Raw genomic sequence first — 20,602 nt, 5'->3', positions numbered from 1 at the left:
TTTTATGAGATTCGGGATTAAACTCAGGGTACTTGTGTTGTTAACCTGTGACATCCATCAAGCTAGGCAGCCACTATTATCCAGCAAGCAAAGTATAAATGTGACAATAAAATGCCCCAATAAGGGTTCCCAGGAGGGTAAATGGATCCTCTAATCTCTACTTGCAACAGCATTTGCACATAATATATTTTACTACATTTCTGCCAGCCCATTGGACAATAACTTTCTTGAGAATGGGAGAACTCCTTATTCTTTGAATATTTACACTATGTAGAAGCATATAGGATAATCCATTATGTAAAATGATGAAATTTACCTTTAGCTCTAAATCTCCAGACAGGGCACGTGGGTGGCTCAGTGGTTGAGCTTCTCTCTTCTGCTCAGGGTGTGATCCCAGGGTCCTGAGACCGAGTCCTGCATCAGGATCCCCTTGGGGAGCCTGGTTCTCTCTCTGCCTCTCTCATGAATAAATAAATAAAATCTTAAAAAATAATAAATAAATAAACTTCTAGACAATTAGAGGAATTAGATTTTTAAGAGTCTATTGAAGAGACCGTACAGTAACCAAGTGTTCAAGATTTTTTTTTTCAAATGTTCAAGATTTGAGGGAGTCAAGATATCTGCCAAAAGAAGGAACTACATTGATATAAACCTGAAATTAGTTTTTGTGTTTCCCCTAGATATGTTCAATTTGGTGATAGAACAAGAATTGAAGAAGTCCAAAAGAAAATCACAGTGAAATGACTGAGATATCATGGACAGTCTGTACAGTTTTCAACAATCTCAAAATACTGAGGATGTAACAAATGAAGTTCCAGGTCTGGTAAGAAGGAGCAGCTTCTCTATATTCCCCAGGCTTTTAGCCACTGTATTTAACATTCTATGGCACAAGAATAAAAGCAAACAGAGAGACCAGCATTTACTAAGAATAAAACTTGACTTGAAAGTAGTTCTTATTAAAAGACTTATTAAAACTTCTTAGCAGACTAGCAATACCAGAGAAAGGATTTCCTTAATATGATAGAAGGTATCCTAAATACATATATAGTAATAAATATAAATTATAAATATATAATAATATATAAATATTATAAATATATAATAATATAAATATATAAATAATAATGGGTAAATATTTTATATAAATACATATATAATATATACATATATCTTAATGGTTAAATATCTAAAGATTTCCTTCTGATCTAGAATGAGACAAAAATGCCCTCTCTTACTACTCTTTTTCTTACCACTCTTTTTTTCTTTACTGGAGATCCTATAGTCAGTATTATAAGACAAAACATGCATATTTATACATTCACATATTAGTTATATATGTGTATATATGTGAGTATGTGTGAATAAAAGGAATAAATAAAACTGTTAATTTTATAGAACATGGTTATATATATAAAACATGCCTAAATATATATAGACAAATATGGAAATATGAGAGTTCATTTAGCAAAATCATTTTTTAGAAATCAACATAAAATGTATATTTATATAATTAGCAATAGACAAAATACTATTTTCAATGACATCAAAACATCAAATACCTATGTTCGCTTCAGCAGCACATATACTAAAACTGGAATGATACAGAGAAGACTAGCATGGCCCCTGCACAAGGATAACACGCAAATTCATGAAGCACTCTATATTTTGGGGAAATCTCCATAATTTTCAACTTACAAATTTTTTAAGGCATTTCTGCATTTTTACATGTGTGTGACTTGATTGGTGTTATTAATGTTTTTGTAAATATTTGCTATTTTTTTATTTCACTTAATTCTAACAATTTTTTACTTTAATAAAATGTTCTAAACATTGAAAAAAATTAAATACCTGCAATTCAATCTACAAAATGCTTTCAACATTTCCATATAAATAAATTAGAAGAACTTTTACAATAAATTAAACATTTTTTAATAGAGGGCTATGCCATGTTCATGGATAAAAGGTAAAATATTTAAAAATATAAAAACACTAAATTGGGGTAGCCCAGGTGGCTCAGCAGTTTAGTGCTGCCTTCAGCCCAGGGCCTGATCCTGGGGACCGGGGATCGAGTCCCATGTCGGGCTCCCTGCATGGAGCCTGCTTCTCCCTCTACCTGTGTCTCTGCCTCTCTCTCTCTCTGTCTCTCTCTGTCTCTCTCTCTCTTTGTGTCTCTCATGAATAAATAAATAAAATCTTTAAAAAAAAACACTAAATTTACCTATACATTCCATGGAATCCCAGCATATATGTGGGTGTGCATAAATTTATATACTGATTCTAAAATTTGTATGGAAATCCAAAAGACCAAAAACACCAAGACAATCTTGGAGTGGACGGACAAATTTAGAACACTTACACTAGCAGACATCAAGTCTTATTATAAAGTTCCAAAACTTGAGATTGAAAGGTATTGGCATATTGTTAAGCAGTAAGCTGAAAAGAACAAAATGGAGTGCAGAACCAGACCACATACACAGTCACCTGACTTATACAATGAGGGAAATACAAATACCATAAGCTACAAACCTAGGTAGAATAGTAACTACAAATCATGACACAAAAGGTAAAAACTGAGGAGGCCACTTTTAGGCAACACACTTGAGCAATGGAAACTTGATCAAGGCAAAAGGGCCCACACCACTGAGATGAATGCAAATAGGCTCTTTAAGTGACCCACCTCAAAATAGCCATAGATTCTAACCAATCAGAGGGCTATACTTACAACCAGTCACAGTCACCAAAAAAGGGAAAATTTGATAGTTCTCATACCTCTTCACTCCACTCTATAACTATGGCCCCTCAACCCCACAGCAGACAGCCTCTCCTTTGCTGTCCTACCTGCTGCTCCTTTGCAGCATATTCAGTAAACTTCATTCTATTTTGTTCTGCCTTGGCTGAATTCTTTCATTGCCTATGACACTAGCTCCCACCCAACAGGGAGACCCCATAACAATTACAATAAAAAATTGGAAAAAGTCTTAGACATTTCACAAATAATGGAGTGTTCAAGTGTTCAATAAGTACATACATGTAAAAGTATTCAACTCTTTTAGTCGCGTCAAAGAAAAATGACACCAAAAGGAATTAAACAGGCAAGGGACTCCTTATTCAAGACTAATAGGGGTCAAGATAATTGCAGTAGGGGAGAGAGATTGAACTCAACTTGCTAAAACAAGAAGCAGGGAAGTTTTTGAGCATAGGCTGAGCCAGCAGGTCCTCTTGGAGGACCTTAGGAGGGAGGTTGGTCAAGGCAAGAGTAGGCCATCTGTGTTTGCTAATAGGTGCTTATCAAGAGACTTGGAGAAGATTTACATTTCAAAGGACCAGACATACTCTAATGGGAGATAAAGGGCCTGTATATTAGCTAGGATGCACCAGGGAAGCTACTCTCCAAATGGGTTGAAAGCTCTCAGCAGAAGTGAGGAAGGGGGAAGAGAAAAAGCCCCAAAGGAATGCTTTGCTCTGCAGAACCAGCAGTTCTAGCCAGAGAGATGCCCAACTAGATGTTTTACCTGATATCCCTGTACTGGGCATTCCTGGCCCCTTAGGTGAGCTATTTTGAGCTGGAATGGAGCTGAGAATCTGCATAGAAGCCCTGTTAGTTGTTCTGAAGTTACCTCTGGCTCATTATAATACTAAGATCTCCTCTTATGGAAGTTTTCTGCCATTTTTTTTAACATACAATGTATGCACTAGCATGTTGACATGTTGAACATGTGCAACTGAACCAAAGTGCTCGTGCAACCTGCCTGCTCCCACCCCTAGCACACTGAATAAAGAGATTTCCTATACTAATACCACCAGGAGACATTTGTCTCCTTACTTGAAAAAGTAATAAAAAGTTCTTTGCTTTCAATACTATTTCTGGGGTTGTGTTCAATTTGATGTTCCCCAACTGTGGTTCATAAATGGGATATCTCTTGATTGGATGAAAGACCCCAAATATGGGGCAACCATCATGTAGAAGCTGGTGGCACTGGCAGTGAAAGTATTCACTGAGGCAGAACAAAGGAGTCAGAAGTTTATTGAATAAACCCACCACAAGGAAGGGTTGGGGTCAGGACAGCAGAGGAGAGACTGCAACAAAGCAGTGGGTGGTGGCCATTTTTAAAGGGGGAAGATGAGGAGGTAAGGTCATGTATAGAATCTTCCATTTTTGGGGAATTGTGCCTACATCTAAGTAGCCCATTGGTAAGGTAGGGTCTATGGATATTTTGAGGTGGGTGGCTCAATGGACCTGTCTTCAGCCAGGTGGTTACTGTGACCCTTTCTCTATTCCATTGTTCAAGCATGTTCACCTAAAAGCAGCCTCTATACCAACCAGTGCACTCTTTTAGTTCCATTAGTCATAGTTAGACAGAAATCTATGTGAAGCTTAGCCAAGCTGAGGGGAACTTGAAGGCTATCTTGATCATTTTCAAAATGATCACTAATCTTTCATTTATTGCTATAATTTTTTCACTTTAAAACTGCTGATGAAGTTCTGAAGCTGCCGGTAAAACTCTAAATGAAATAACACAAATCAAAGTGCCCAACACAGGGGCATCTGGCTGGCTCAGTTAGTAGAGCATGATCTCAGAGGCACAAGTTTGTGTTCAAGGCACATCTTGAGCGTAGAGTCTACTTAAAAAAAAAAAAAAGTGCCAATACAGGACCTGGTCAGTACAGGCATATGGGTTGAATAAAATGAACAAATGATCGCATAATAATCATAAAATTGGTAAATTGGTGCTCACAAGTTATTAGCGGATTTGAGCTTAGATGAGTAAAATACCATAAATATGTTGATTAACCTTCCTAAATGTTCACTAAATGTAAAATGATGCTACCTCAGGCCTTAAGAATACATCTTCATTTAGATAATAAATATAATGGGGGTGATGAAAGGCACACACACAAAGACATCCAGAAATTGACAGCTGGTCTTTAAAAGATTAAAAAAATTCTGTCACTTTCTTGCTCTCCCAAATCACACCGTCACTTCTAAGATATAGATGGGGTCATGACCATGAATGTTAAACTATAAAATTATTTTTAAACTCATATCAGCCTTGGAAAGAGATAGTTTTATCCAGATATTAGCAAAGAAACCATTAACCAAAATGTTATTATGACCAAAAATCATGTGACAAAATTAAAGATGTGGAGTTTGAACCCATAATTGTCAGACTCCAAGCTGATGTTCTTTCTTTGCAGGTAGTAAAAAACATTCCAGTGCTGATATGCTAGGGGCATTTGCAAGGAAAATTAGGAAGTGCTCAATACCCACGGTAATGTTATCGCTTAAAATAAGCAAAGTGGGAAAATTCAATAAACCCTAAGCTCCAGCAAGTTATTTACCTCTAATTTTAGAATGCCTACAATAAAACCACTACAGTAACAACAAAAGTGACTGCTGTCATCACCTTCCCTGTTGGAGTGACGGCTGCACATTTGTAAAACAAGGAAATGTGATGATTATTCAAGAACTATACACAAATGACCTGCCTGCCTGTGATAAAAATGAGCTGACAGCCTTTGGCTGTTTTCACATAAATTTGGGTCCAGAATGTCCCTAGTTAACAACAGGCCTCCCTCCATTTAGCCCCCTGTGCATTTTTTTCCAATGTAGGAATAAGAATTCTTTAAGACTCAGCAACTTCTACCAATCTTTCAGGGCTCTTTTAGTTCTCAAGCTTTATTTTTGTGCTATCACATATACACAGAAATATGCACAAATCATAAGAGTAAATACTTGCAAATTGTAAACACTTCTGCCAGTTATAAATATCAGCCAGTCAGCCCAAGAATAGAATATTAGAGGCAACCCAAAGCCTTCTCTTAGACTTACTCCCATCATGACCACTCAGCCTCCTTAAAGCCAGCCACTGTCCTGACTTCTCTCCATGGATTAGTTCTGTTTGTGAACTTCATACACATGCAGTCATACAGTGTATATTCTCTGTTTTGCTTTATTGCATTCAACATTATGTCTGCATAATTCATTTATTTACATACTATATTATAGGAATATAACACCATTTCTTTCTCCTTTTCTCCTATTGTTAAATACATGGGTTCTTTCAAGTATCCAGCTCTTTACCTTGCCCACAGCTGCCTGAAAAAATTTTAGATAGAGGACCTGCTCCAAGAAGAGAGACATTACCATCGATAACCACATTACCCTATGAACTAGCTAGAGTAGACCAGAAAGAACCTAGCAAGGGCTATTTGATCAAATTCCTCTATGTCCCATTGTTTCTGAGTGACCCAGCAAACATTTGTTCATTAAACATTTACCCTTTTTTATCTTCCTATAAATTACATTTCTTCTCTTTGTAGTCCCAGGACCCTACTCCTTTCTCATTAGTTCAGAATGGCAAATGTACTTCATTTTGCCTGACTGTCTTTGGAATTTCTATGTCTGTGTGGATTCCCTGTATATATGAAATTAAATTTAATTTTCTCTTGTTAATCCATCTCATGTCAATTTGATTCTTAGTCCAGTTAGAAATACCTTGAAGGAAAAAGGAAAGACCTTGAAGGGAAAAGGAAAAGTCTTCCAATCCATCACAGACATCTTCACACAGTTAAAACAAAACAAAATGAAATGAAAATTCACAGAAGAGAAATTGGAAATCTTTGCCGAAACTACATATTTATTATCTACTCTTTTACCTTTATCCTACTTTTGGAAATTTAACCTTGAAGTTTCATCTCTAAAATAAGAAATAATATATGCAATATTATTTATGGCAATAGTGAAATATTGGAAATGCAAAACTAAAAACAAAACAAAAACCCTACCAAAAAACCAGAATGATTGAATTTCAAATAAACAATGGTGTACCCACACCGTAGAGAACTTTGCTATCCATATGAATAAAAAAGATCTTTATACAGTGATATGGACTTGTACTGACAGTCTATTTTTAAGTAAAAAAATTGAGGTATAACAGAGTATATGTACTTTGCTACATTTTGTGTAAGAAAAATGACCTCAGAAATATGTATATTCTAAAGTATATAGGTGATTTTATATTTATATGAATTATTTTCATAAAAAAGCAATATATATGATATTTTTGTGTATTTGTATATATGCATGTATGTGTATGTATTCTCATTTTTACAAAAGTAAATACAAGAAGGATAAACAGAAATTTGATGATGAAACACGGGTACCTATGGGGTGTATGGGAATAGGGTTGGAAAAATGGGTCTAGCTATGTGACTACTCTAAATTTTGTGTGCTGTATACTTTAATTTTTATAAATAAAATTTATAAAAGATGAAAAGGGGGCAGCCCAGGTGGCTCAGCAGTTTAGCACCACCTTTGGTCCAGGGCATGATCCTGGAGACCCGGGATCGAGTCCCATATCAGGCTCCCTATGTGGAGCCTTCTTCTCCCTCTGCCTGTGTCTCTGCCTCTCTCTCTCTCTCTCTCTCTCTCTCACGAATAAATAAATAAAATCTTAAAAAAAAATGAAAAAGAAACACCCTAAAATCAAATACAAACAGAAACCAATGAACTTAGTACACATCACATTGATCAAATAAGCACAAATAAGCACATAGGAGACAAAGAATTAATTGAATAACTTTCGAACATAGTACCTTGCCTATACAGTCCTAGTTGTATATATTCTAAAAACAACAAAAACACCACACAAAGAAATCTTGAACTTGAATTAGTAGATTTGTTTAATAGTGGTATTGATAGAGTATTTCTGAAGCTACTTGGTATGCATAAGAATGAGCAAATAAGTAATATATTATTTTTATTGGAAACCTGTTTCTCATTGGAGAAAGGAGTTACCAATGTGTAATAGGGGAAAGTGAGGAAAGATTTGTGATACTGGAATTGAATTTGAGATATTAATATAAGTTTGATATTATCCACAAATTATTTTTCCTAGCTGTATATACTGATAAAGCCTAGAACAAGAATTGAAAAACTTTTTCTTTTTTTTTTTCTATAAAGAGGCATATAGTAAATACTTTAGGGTTTAAAAACAGTATGGGATCTCTTTCATATAATCTTTCTTAAAAAGTATTTCTTTGTGTGTTTGTTTTTGTTTTGTTTTTAGTTTGGTTTGGTTTGGTTTTGCAACTCTTTAAAAACTTTAAAATCATTCTCTGCTCAGAAGCTATACAAAAATAGGCCACAAGTGGGACATGGCCCATTGGCCATAGTTTACTGACTCCTGGGCTTAGAAACAAAGATACTATACCTAAGACCCCAATCCTGGCTCCTAAAAACAATTCACATGTAAAGGGATCCAGGCTTCCTTGGGGAAGCAAATGACTTCAGGTACAGGACAAGGAAAGTGCGCGATAATCCTAAAACATCTCATACTAGAAAGTACTGGGAAAAAAAGGAGGCAACAGTAATGCTTCCATGGGCAACTTCAGTATAATTTGAACATAGCGATGCATTATAACACATCGGGGAGACAAAATTAAAAGGATCCTTGAGTGGTGCCAAAGAAGAACAGAATTATAAAGTCACCATTTTGATGCCAGAATGTGATTATTAATTCAGGCAGTGATCATCGACAGAAAACAAAACAAGTGGGTAAAAGTTTTTGAAGAATAAGATAGGCATACAGCTTCAAAGAATCACAAATTACTTACCCATTACAAAGGATAAAAACTATAGTGACTCCTGAACATCACAGAAGTAAAGGGTGCTGACCCCCACAGAGGCGAAAACTTACAGGTAACTTAACTACTAGTAGCCTACTGTGGACCAGAAGCCTTATCAATAAAATTAGCATATTTTTTGTATTCTTATAATAAAATTAACTAGACAAAAGAAAATACTATTAAGAAAATCATAAGATGGGCAGCCCGGGTGGCTCAGTGGTTTAGTGCTGCCTTCAGCCCAGGACCTGATCCTGGAGACCCTGGATCGAGTCCCATGTCAGGCTCCTTACATGGAGCCTGCTCCTCCAGAAAATACATTTACAGGACTGCACTATAAAATATATTCACATATAAGTAGACCCGTGCAGTACAAACTTGTGTTGTTCAAGCATCAAGTACTGTGGATCTGGGGGAAACATTCTTAACCAAGTGATCCTCTGAGCATCACCAGTAGTCCAACAAACTGAAATCCCAATGCCTCCCAATGGGATGCAATGAGAAGTACACAATATCAGCTACACAAAAACAGAAGTTTAACCTGAATCTAATCATGGAGGAGACAAATTCAGACTGGAAGATTCTATGAAATAACTGACCAAAACATTTCAAACAAGTTAATATCACAACAGCAGCAACATGAAATCTCAAAAAAGACTAGATGAAGAAACATGCCAATCAAATGCAGTGGGTGACATTTGCCTGGATCAGTCATAATAATATCTATAAAATCATTTTTGAAAAAATTGATGAAATTTGAATATGAGCTCTATACCAGGTAATATAATATTGATAAGTTTGTTTTAAATCTCTTGGGCATGTCAATGGTATGGTTACATAGAGGAGTAGCTTAGTCCTTTAGAGATACATGGTGAAATATTTGAGGGTGACACATCATGATGTATTCAACTTACACTCAAATGTTCTTCATTTGAGAAAGAGAAAGCAAAAGTGGTGAAGTATTTACCATTAGTAACTCTAGATAAAGAAAATCTGGGGATTCATGATGCTTTTCATTGAACTTTGTTGTACCTTTGAACATTTCTAAATAAAAAATTAGCATCAAAAGGAAGTATGTTTTTTACCTAACTTACAAAATTATTTAAATTGTATGTTTAAGGATATTTTAATAACAAACAAAAACAAAGCCTTTAAAAACTTCATGTACATTAATAGAAAAGTCATTAAACAAATTATGCCTTATCCATGTGATATATAGACATCAAAATATGAAGCAGATCTATATATATATATGTGTATATATATATATATACATACAATGGTATATATGTATATATACACACACATGCACATACAAACATGATATACAGATCTTCCTTGACTTACAGTGAGGTTACTTCCTGATAAACCCATTATAACTTAAAAATATTGTTAGGTAAAAAATGCATTTACTACACCTAACCTCCCAAACATCAGAGCTTAGCCTATTCTACCTTAAATGTGCCCAGAACACTTACATTCACCTACAGTGAATATACAATTTCCACATAAAGGGATCCTGTCTACAGTTGGGCAAAATTATCTAACATAAAACCTATTTCATAATAAAATGTTGAATATCTCACGTAACTTACTGAATACTGTGTAAAGGTGATAGAATGGTTGTTTAAGTACATGATGGTTTTCAGACTACGTATTGTTTACCCTCGTGATAATATGATCATATGGCTTCCACTGGCCTGCATCAGCAGAGACAATCATACATATTGCTATCCTAGAAAGGGATAAAAATTCAGAATTCACAATGTGGTTTCTACTAACCACATAATTGCTTTCACACCATCATAAAATCAAGGAATCATTGAATTGAACCATCGTAAGTCAGGGACCATCGGTACATATTTTAAGGGGGGAAAGTTAAGGTGAAGAAGAGTGTGAATATTGCTCATTTCTGTTACAATAGACAGTTTCTGGAGGGATATACAAGAATGCATTTACAGTGGTTTCCCACAGAGAACGAGATGGGACTCACAGAAAGGATTTTAATTTTCACATTACTCACATCATTACTACAATAATTTGTTTACTATGAGCATGTTATCACTTCTTTAATAAAAAACAGGCATCTATCTCCTTCCCGCTAAAAAGAACAAGATCTTAATACACTATAAAACTCTTAAGATAATAAACCAAAGCCATAACTATTACTTAACTAACAGTTTTGCTCTGTTGATGAATTAGGCAGTCTTTGATGTTTAGCCAAAGACAGTCTTGGTATAGGGTGAAGGCCACAGCTACAGGGACAGCTGGCACGTGTTGGTCTAAGTGGACGCACATAAATTAGATGCCATCCCTTCTGCCTGCCTGGGTTAAATTCCATGAACACATCCAACGTCTAGATTCCGAATGGTCCTAAAATTCAGAAGGGAAGTGACCAATTTTAGCCTCATCAAGTATTGTAAGGACCTGGTAAACTGTAAGTCAGAGAACTCATGTGTACTATTCTCATTTCCTTGAAACTTCAGTTATGACCTTGCAGTCAGAGCAATTAATATGATCTCTATTGTTTTCAAATTGGGGACATGAGCTCAGAAAAATGAAGGGACTTGCCCAGATTGTGTTGGTGATGATGATATCAACTTTCTCCACAATATTCTTGGCTACCACTAACAACTGGTTAATATCAGCAAATAAAAATGTTAGATATATTTTCACCAGGGAAGCCTGAGCCCAAGAAATATGGGGGAGGTATGCCCCCATCTTGATTTAAATGGGATTATATGTACCCTTTCAAGATGGCTTTCTTATTTATTTGGACATTCACAGTAATAGCCTTGGATGAAGCAACCAACTTGCAACATTTTACAGGAGTCTATAAGACAATCTCAGAGACCTGTAAAGCAATTAACTTCTACAGCCATTCTCAACATTTTATCTCTATGCAATTTACATGAGAAGTTAAACATGACAAGGATTACAAACACAGATCTGATGATACCTTTTGTTCATTTGTGGATAAAGCCCAGTGGATAGGGAAAGTTTAGGCAAACAAAATAAGGAGGCCGAGATCATTCATACCATGAGCACGATTTAATAGCATTAGTTAAGCCAAAGGCAGCTAGACATCTCAAAGCAAGAACTTCCAGGACCATAATCAATACATTACCTCTGACATTTACAAACACCCCTTAGAAGCAAAATACTATTTTAAAACCTTTTAATGTCATTTTATGAAGTTGGCTTGCCCTTTAAATGTCTTTTCATTCCTCCTAAGAATTAAATCAGTTTCAGGGAGGACCCCTTTTTGATTATTTGAACAGCAGCTGGGGATATGAAACTTAAAAAAAGAAGACTCTTGACCTGCTTGTAATAGCCTACTCTCATTGTTACTGCCAACCTTTCAACTCTTCTACTTTCTTAATGATTCATGAAAGGCAGTGACAGTTTCTTTCTCTTACAGAAGCCTCTGCTTGAGAACCAAATGGGACTGAAGAGACATGCAGATAAGGCTCTTTTAAGTATGGCTTTAGAGAGCCATGGTCTTGCTTGGTTTTACCAGTTTCTGGCACACAGGAGATATCCATTATCTGAGTGCATTGAAAAGAGTCTGCAAAAGTGAGGATTCCTCTGGTGAACATGGGCAGGTATGAGGCCCTGCATAAGAACCAATGGAACTGGGCAGAAGCCAGAAATGAGTGAAACAAGGGCTAGGTATGCTGGCTATGTGGCTTGTGACTAAGACAAACACAGGCACAAACGGAATTGAAGGTGTCTCAAAAAGTTGTGTGAGGCCCCAGGTAAGTGCATACATGATGCTATTCCATAATGGTTCTGAAAACTCTTCCATCTCAGAAGAACCCAAAATAGTTTATGTCCAGCCTCCTGAGAATGAAGCCAAGAAGAGCGAGACAAAGTAGTTGAATTGCTTTAACAAAATGAAACAGGATACTAGGTATGCATATGGTTCAAAACAAGATCCATAGCTCTCCCTTTTAAACATACAGCCAGCACTAAATCCTTCAGAACAGGATATCTGAGGAGTCACCAGATTAATGGAAGCAGATGTTCTGTGCAGGAAATTTGATACAGAAGCTAGAGCTAAGCCAATCAACAAGTGGTATTTAATAACTCAAAGTTTCCCCCAGAACACTCTAGATTGGAGTCCTCAGTAAGTAATAAAGGCCAGACCCTTGGGGCTCAAGTTGTTCTAGTTAGGAATATTACAGTAATATCTTCCCTTTGGAAGTCATGACCATGGAGAAATATAGATGGTATAAGAAAAGTGACTAGGCTACTGATGGAATAGACAGATCTCTACTCAGTAAAAATGCCAATGCCCTTAAACTAAAGCATCTGTCTAGGAATCATTGAAACCGTCTATCTGAGGACTGTCTGTGTGTGCATCTGCCCTTCCCACTGATCCTACTGTTATCACTGATGAAAATCAAACCTTAATTGGAATCCAGCCTGGGTCTCAGCATAACCCATAACAATTACTGCAGCTGGTACATTGGGCCAAGATGCATATCCAAATGTCAAAACTTATAAGGATCATAGCCTTAAAGCTTTTTATCAGTAATCCTGTCAATTAAGTAAGCTACCATTTGCCTCCCTCTGCTTAGATTTTGAACTAGAGAAAGTTACAATTCATTGATTCTATCCTCATATTATAGATAAGGACATTAAAGGTGACCCAGGGACAGAAGGATTTGCCCAAATGTTCATAGTCAATTTTAGTCAGAAGATAGTAAAGTATTCCTGATTTCATAATTCTCTACCAGTACCATAGTGTTATATTAGTCAACTAACACAACCCAAATTTCTGAATTTCAGCTGCCCAGAAGGCCAGATACATGCAGCCCATCCTCTGTAAATAAATAGGGAGCAACCTAAATATTAGTCTGAGACCTCTGATATCAAAGATCTTGTTTTGTTATCCCTGTGATTTCTATTCTATGAGTGCCCTTTGGTTCTATATGGATTCTTTCAAAATATGGCTACCTTTCCATGTGAGGGTTTCCTCAACTGCCCTCGTGGCTCTGAGTAAAATGATGACATAACAGAGCACAAGACTAGGAATAAGAAGAAATGAGTCTAAGTCTAGACTCTGGTGCTTTATGTCTGTTGGACCAGGAAAGTCACAGGTCAGTTGCAATTTCATCATCTAAAATATAATGAATTCTTAAAGATGATAGACCCAAAACATGCATGTGTACCCATTACATGGTCTATTTGAATATATATATATATATATATATATATATATATATATATATATAATGCTGGAAAACAGGAAAGGATGCCAATAATGGACCAGAAAAAATGGAGGAAGTTCTAGGGGACAGAAAACAAATAAAAGGTGTTGACAGGACAGATGTAAAAGAGAAAAATTCACAACTTAAAGCATGACAAGTAAGGGATAGCATTCGAAATGGAGCCTCAGAGAAGCTTCAGATACAATCAACTTATACCAAAGTGGGCATACACTCTGGATTAATCATCATGGTAATACGTTAGCTGCTTGGCCGGAAAAGCTATATATAGTTTTCCTTACAATCTCCTAACCCATGTTTAAAGAGTCCACACAGCAAACAGTAGTTTACAATGCCAGGGTAAACTTTCCTCTAACGAAAGTAGGCATGACTACTAGAGCCTGTGAGAGGAGCAGGGCAAGACAAAGACTACTCTGGACTTACTCTTCAGACAGTACAATCAGGAGAAGGAAAAAGGTAAAATAACTCCTTCCACAGTCAAAAGCACCAATGTGCCCTACCTCCAGTGTAAAGGGCTCTTCATGTGAGCTACTATGGTAGACCAGCCAGATTGCATTTTCTATCTAGCACCCTTTAGGGAAGCTGCTTGTCAAAACATCTCATAGCAAACACAGAACTCAGTCAGTCCTCCCATCCAAGGAAGAGGTTATTTACACAGCTCCAAAGAAAAGCCCAGCATCCTAGGAATACTAATTACCTCATCTTTGTTTGGGTCCCCACCAAGTCTAACTTAAGACAAGAACCATGAGCGCAGTTAGTTTATTTGGGAGGTGATTTCAGGAAACAGGTGTGAAGATAGCAAGAATAAATCAGGAATGAAGAAATTCAATAAAGAATGTATAACTTAAGGATTGATGTTAGAGGTAAGTAAGGATCTATACTGTGAGGAACATCTAAGGAACCATGTGACAAAGAATTGTGTCTTTGAAGAACATATGACTAATGCATTTATCCACTAATCTCTACTACAGAAGGTAGGGGTGGCTTAGAAGCATTATCCAATCCATATTTCCATGTGGTCCTGGCATGGACTATGTGAGCACCAGCAGTTTTTGAAACCACTAAGGCAGAACTGTAGAGAGATGTGGCAGGAAGTTGGGGTAGATTATTGGCAATGTGAGGGACCTGTCCACCAGAGCAGCAACTGAAATTTAAAGGGGACCAAGGGAAATGGTATGGTCTCACAAAAGGTATGTTAGATTCATTCATAAAAATGAACCAATAGCTAAATATCCTAGGATATTTAAGGAAAGCTAGTCACACACAAAAAAATAAAATCCAAAATGGAAAAAGTAATATTTGACCTCAAAGAAGTTAGAATGGATCAAAGAAGAAAACTTTGAAATGATACTAGTATCTTCAGGTAGAACAAAACTGTTTCTTTCAAAGACAAAAATAGGCCTCCAGGGAAAGGAAGTAAACAGAAAAAAGAAAACTTCAGAAAGGTAAACATGTTATAAAAAAAATTAGTAATTGGACTGGATAATAGAATAGATAGGGCTAACTACCAAGACCAAGCTAAGAAAAAGTACCCTTGAACTGAAAAAAAAAAAAATCATTTCAAATTGATTCAAATGGCTACCAAAATCAGTGGTGGGAGGTGGGGTGAATCTGCACCTTGAGACAATTTAGGGAATCTCAGAAGTCCTAGAACAAAGAAAAAATTATTAAAGCTTCCATAGTTGGAGAAAGAATCAAAGTAACATCAAATCTCTCATCTGCAGCAATGGATACTGAAAGAGAGTACACTTTTTTTTCAAATTTCTGATTTTTAAACCCTGAAATATATACCCAATCAAGCCATTAAACAAATATTGGACAAAATGATTTTTAGATATGCCAAAACTCCTAAAACATAAGAGTCATATAATACAAATTAAAACAGAAACCTTTCAGAGGTACTCCAGGAGAAAAAAATGTAAAAGGAAACAGATAATGTGGATTTAAGAAATAGCAGCACTGAGTAGTCCCTAGAAAATATGAAGAAAACTGGAGAGAGGGAAGCAGAATCGCTTGGGTCTTGACACTTGCGTATCTTGAGGGTAGAGGAAGTAGGACTTAAAGATATAGAACTAAAAATTCTCCTTTATGCAACTTGTTTCAAAATGAGTAATAATCATATAATTACGACGCTGTAAATATTGTTTAGGAAATTTTTAATTTTGAAAGTCAATCTGTATACCAAATGCAGAAAGTAATATTACAGGCATCAGAGAACAATATAAGTGCTATAAACCTTGAAAATATAAAAGGTTTTTTTTTTTAAGTTGGTAAGGGAGAGAGGAAGGAAAAACAATTATAGATGCACCAATTTATTCTCCCTTCAAAAGTATCCTCTAAAGTTGACAAATCAAGCAATGCGATTGTCAGCATTGATTTTTACAGTTATAAAGGTCAATATTAGAAGAACTAAAATAATAATGTAATTGACAAAACTGAAGTACGGAAGCAAGAAGAAAAGGAACAGGATAGTAAAAAATGCTCCTAAATTCTTGATCTTTCATTGCCTAGAGTAGATCAGTGCTGCCTAAAGTTGATAACTGAAATAATAGAAGCAGAAATAAAAACATATAAAAATTTAATGGGAACTGTCGAGTGAATGAAAAAAGAAACTGGTTAAAAGATACTTACCTCTAGAGTGTAGCACAGGGTGTGGGGGAGGAAGGGGGAGAGACAATACTTTTATACTCCATTTTAGACAGTTTTCAAAAACTAGATTTTTTCATGTTCAGACGTTGCTTTTAAAAAGAATACTATCATAGAGAGTCAAAACTCAATAGTTTTCCATCCTCAAATGAAGGTTCCCAGCCTCAGCTGTGTAGTCACTGGGATTAATAACAACCTAACCAAGTGCCCAGGATTTTGGAGAATAAATAACCTTGTCATTTCCAAACCCCAAGCTGTGGCTTCATTTTATATAGCCATGTTAATTCCACTTGTAATCCCCATGAAGTGCAGGGACTTCTGTTATTTCTTATCTTTAAGCCTCTTTTATCTCTTCCGAACTCAAAAGGATCACTTTTTAAAAGAGCTGATGGGTCTGGGAAGAAAAAACAATAAGAAAAGACTGCGTATTGGGAGATGAAAAGGAATGACAGTGATTAGGCTGAAATAATTAGATATTTATTCTTGCCTGCATAACTCAACGGGATCAACATTTCTCTTGTGATAATGAGAATTTCATATATCTCTAAATTACTTTAAGAAAGCCTTGTTTTCACTGAAAGCACATCAAATCCTGAAGTATTAAATGATGTATCAAATTTTAAAATATGAATTCAGCTTCTTCAGAGAGAAGACCCCATGTTTAACCTTCTATACACCAGTGGACTGAGAGGACAAGAATTCAGAGAATGTTGAAATGAATTGGTGAGTCTCTGAATTGAAGCAGAATCCAGTTGGTTCTACTGGTTGGTACTTGGGTGTGCCCAAATGTCTCCAAAATCTGGTCAGCCCCCACTGGTTCTAAAATAGAAGGGAGTTTGTTGAATATGATCACCAAATCTCAATTTTCTTCATTAATAAAAATCACTTGACTTCTGAATTATCTGGGCTTCTACTCAGAATTTAGGAATATACGTATGTACCATTTGGGGAGGGAGGGAGAAAGAGTAAAAGTGATGTTGAGTATGTAGCTGGCAGCTAGTCTCCACTTTGTTCTTGAAAAACTGGGAACTAAATATGTGAATGATCTTCAATTTCACCCTGTTTTTAACCTTATACTTACCATGCCTATCTCTTTCCTGTCAAACACACACATCTTAAACAAATCTCCACCCCTACTCTTTGTGGACAGAAGCACATTGGCCTTAAAAGCTTGAAGGCAACTCTCTCTCTCTCTGTCTCATTAATAAATACAAAATCTAAAAAAAAAAAAAAAAAAAAAAGCTTGAAGGCAAAACAGCAACCAGGAAACTTAAGCTCTGGTACCTAGAATATTCACATTCTTTTTTTTATTAAGATTTTATTTATTCATTCATGAGAGACACACAGAGAGAGAGAGGCAGAGACATAGGCAGAAGGAGAAGCAGGCTCCATGCAGGGAACTCGATGTTGGACTCGATCCCAAATTAGGAGTTCTGGGATCATGCCCTGAGCCAAAGGCAGACACTCAACTGCTGAGCCACTTAAGCATCCCGAATATTCACATTCTTAGAGACAGAAAGTAGAATAGTGTTTACCAGGGTAGGCAGGTGGGGGGGGGGAGTGGGGAGATATTACATAATTAACCTTTAATAGGTATAGAATTTCAGTTTGGAAAGATGAAAAAGTTCTGAAGATGTGGTGATGGTTGTACAAGGTTAATGTATTTCAAATATCTTAATCTTTCATTTGTAAACTATATGTCAATAAAGCTAAAATAAGAGGAGGAGGGGCAGGATGGCAGAAGAGTAGGGTCCCCAAGTCACCTGTCCCCACCAAATTACCTAGATAACCTTCAACTCATCCTGAAAATCTACGAATTCGGCCTGAGATTTAAAGAGAGACCAGCTGGAATGCTACAGTGAGAAGAGTTCGCGCTTCTATCAAGGTAGGAAGACGGGGAAAAAGAAATAAAGAAACAAAAGGCCTCCAAGGGGGAGGGGCCCGCGAGGAGCCGGGCTGAGGCCGGGGCGAGTGTCCCCAGGACAGGAGAGCCCCGTCCCGGAGGAGCAGGAGCTGCACCGACCTTCCCGGGCGGAAAGGGGCTCGCGGGGAGTTGGAGCAGGACCCAGGAGGGCGGGGATGCCCTCGGGCTCCCGGGGACACTAACAGACACCTGCGCCCCGGGAGAGTGCGCCGAGCTCCCTAAGGGCTGCAGCGCGCACGGCGGGACCCGGAGCAGCTCAGGGGGGCTCGGGGGCGGCTCCGCGGAGGGGGCTGCGGGGCGGGAGCAGCTCGGGGGGGCTCGGGCAGAGGAAGAGGCTCCACGGAGAGGGCTGCGGGGCGGGAGCGAATCCAACAGCGCAGGCCCCGGAGCACAGGGCGCCGAGACACAGCCCAGGATCCGGCCTCCTCGGGACAGGCAGAGGCCGGGAGGGCCCAGGACAGCGAGGACGCTCCTGCCCCAGCTGAGCAGATCAGCGGCCCCACCCGGAGCCTCCAGGCCCTGCAGACGGAGAGCTCCGGAGTTACTGTGGGAGCTGACTCCAGGGCTGCAGAGCTGGCCCCGCCACTGCGGTTGTTCCTCCTGGGGCCTCACGGGGTAAACAACCCCCACTGAGCCTCACAGTGGCTTCACCAGATAAACAGCTTAAATATCTTTCACTGAGCCCTGCACCAGGCAGGGGGCAGAGCAGCTCCCCCAAGAGCTGACACCTGAAAATCAGCACAGCAGGCCCCTCCCCCAGAAGACCAGCTAGAAGGACCAGTTCCAGGGGAAGTCAAGGGACTTACAGTATACTGAATCAGAGGATACTCCCCCGTGTTTTCTTTTCTTTTCTTTTTTTTGTTTTTTTTTTGTTTGTTTCTTTGTTTTTTTGCTTTTTGATTTGTTTGCTTACCCCACCCCTTTTTTTCCTTTCTTTCTTTTTTTCTTTTTTCCTTGCTTTTTTCTTGTTTCTTTTTCTCTTTTCTTTCCTTCCTTCTCTTCTCTCTTTTTCTCCTTTTCCCAATACAACTTATTTTGGCCACACTGCACGAGCAAAATGACTAGAAGGAAAGCCTCACCTCAAAAGAAAGAATCAGACACAGTCCTCTCTCCCACAGACTTACAAAATTTGGATTACAATTTAAAGTCAGAAAGCCATTTCAGAAACACTATTATACAGCTACTGGTGGCTCTAGAAAAAAGCATAAAGGACTCAGGAGACTTCATGACTGCAGAATTTAGATCCAATCAGGCAGAAATTAAAAATCAATTAAATGAGATGCAATCCAAACTAGAGGTCCTAACGACAAGGGTTAACGAGGAGGAAGAACGAGTGACTGACATAGAAGACAAGTTGATGGGAAAGAGGGAAACTGAGGAAAAAAGAGACAAACAATTAAAAGACCATGAGGATAGATTAAGGGAAATAAATGACACCCTGAGGAAGAAAAACCTACGTTTAATTGGGGTTCCCGAGAGCGCCGAAAGGGCCAGAGGGCCAGAATATGTATTTGAACAAAACATAGCTGAAAACGTTCCTAATCTGGGAAGGGAAACAGGCATTCAGATCCAGGAAATAGAGAGATTCCCCCCCCTAAAATCAATAAAAACCATTCAACACCTCGACATTTAATAGTTAAGCTCGCAAATTCCAAAGACAAAGAGAAGATCCTTAAAGCAGCAAGAGACAAGAAATCCCTGACTTTTTGAGGAGGAGTATTAGGGTAACAGCAGACCTCTCCACAGAGACCTGGCAGGCCAGAAAGGGCTGGCAGGATATATTCAGGGTCCTAAATGAGAAGAACATGCAACCAAGAATACTCTATCCAGCAAGGCTCTCATTCAGAATGGAAGGAGAGATAAAGAGCTTCTAAGACAGGCAGAAACTGAAAGAATATGGGATCATCCCCTGCATATTCTCAGACCATAATGCCTTGAAATTAGAACTAAATCACAACAAGATGTTTGGAAGGACTTCAAACACGTGAAGGTTAAGGACCATCCTGCTAAAAGATGAAAGGGTCAACTGGGAAATTAAGGAAAAATTAAAAAGATTCATGGACAGGCCAATAACGAGGGAGGAAATCGAAGCAGTCATCAAAAACCTCCCAAGACACAAAAGTCCAGGGCCAGATGGCTTCCCAGGGGAATTCTATCAAACATTTAAAGAAGA

The 20,602-nt window shown here is 37.8% G+C and overlaps 1 long non-coding RNA gene and 1 other non-coding gene across 3 annotated transcripts in view; one reads left to right on the top strand and one right to left on the bottom strand.

Annotated features, from left to right (window-relative positions):
- Window positions 1-20,602, bottom strand: part of LOC125753409 (uncharacterized) — a 39,599-nt gene that overhangs the window by 14,080 nt on the left and 4,917 nt on the right. The window contains exon 1 of one of the 2 annotated variants that reach the window (XR_007405165.1): window positions 317-1,029. The exons of the other annotated variant lie outside the window; for it this stretch is intronic. This is a non-coding gene — a long non-coding RNA (uncharacterized LOC125753409). Of the gene's footprint in view, window positions 1-316; window positions 1,030-20,602 lie in introns of those variants that run through there. 2 annotated transcript variants of the gene reach the window in all.
- Window positions 1,564-1,668, top strand: LOC112668931 (U6 spliceosomal RNA). Its single transcript, XR_003141954.1, has one exon. It is a non-coding gene; the product is annotated as a U6 spliceosomal RNA (small nuclear RNA).

The sequence above is a fragment of the Canis lupus genome, chromosome 23 (genome assembly GCF_003254725.2).
Source record: "Canis lupus dingo isolate Sandy chromosome 23, ASM325472v2, whole genome shotgun sequence".
NCBI lineage: Eukaryota > Metazoa > Chordata > Mammalia > Carnivora > Canidae > Canis > Canis lupus.
The sequence above is the reverse complement of the archived record's forward strand: the minus strand, read 5'-3'. Positions and strand labels throughout refer to the sequence as shown.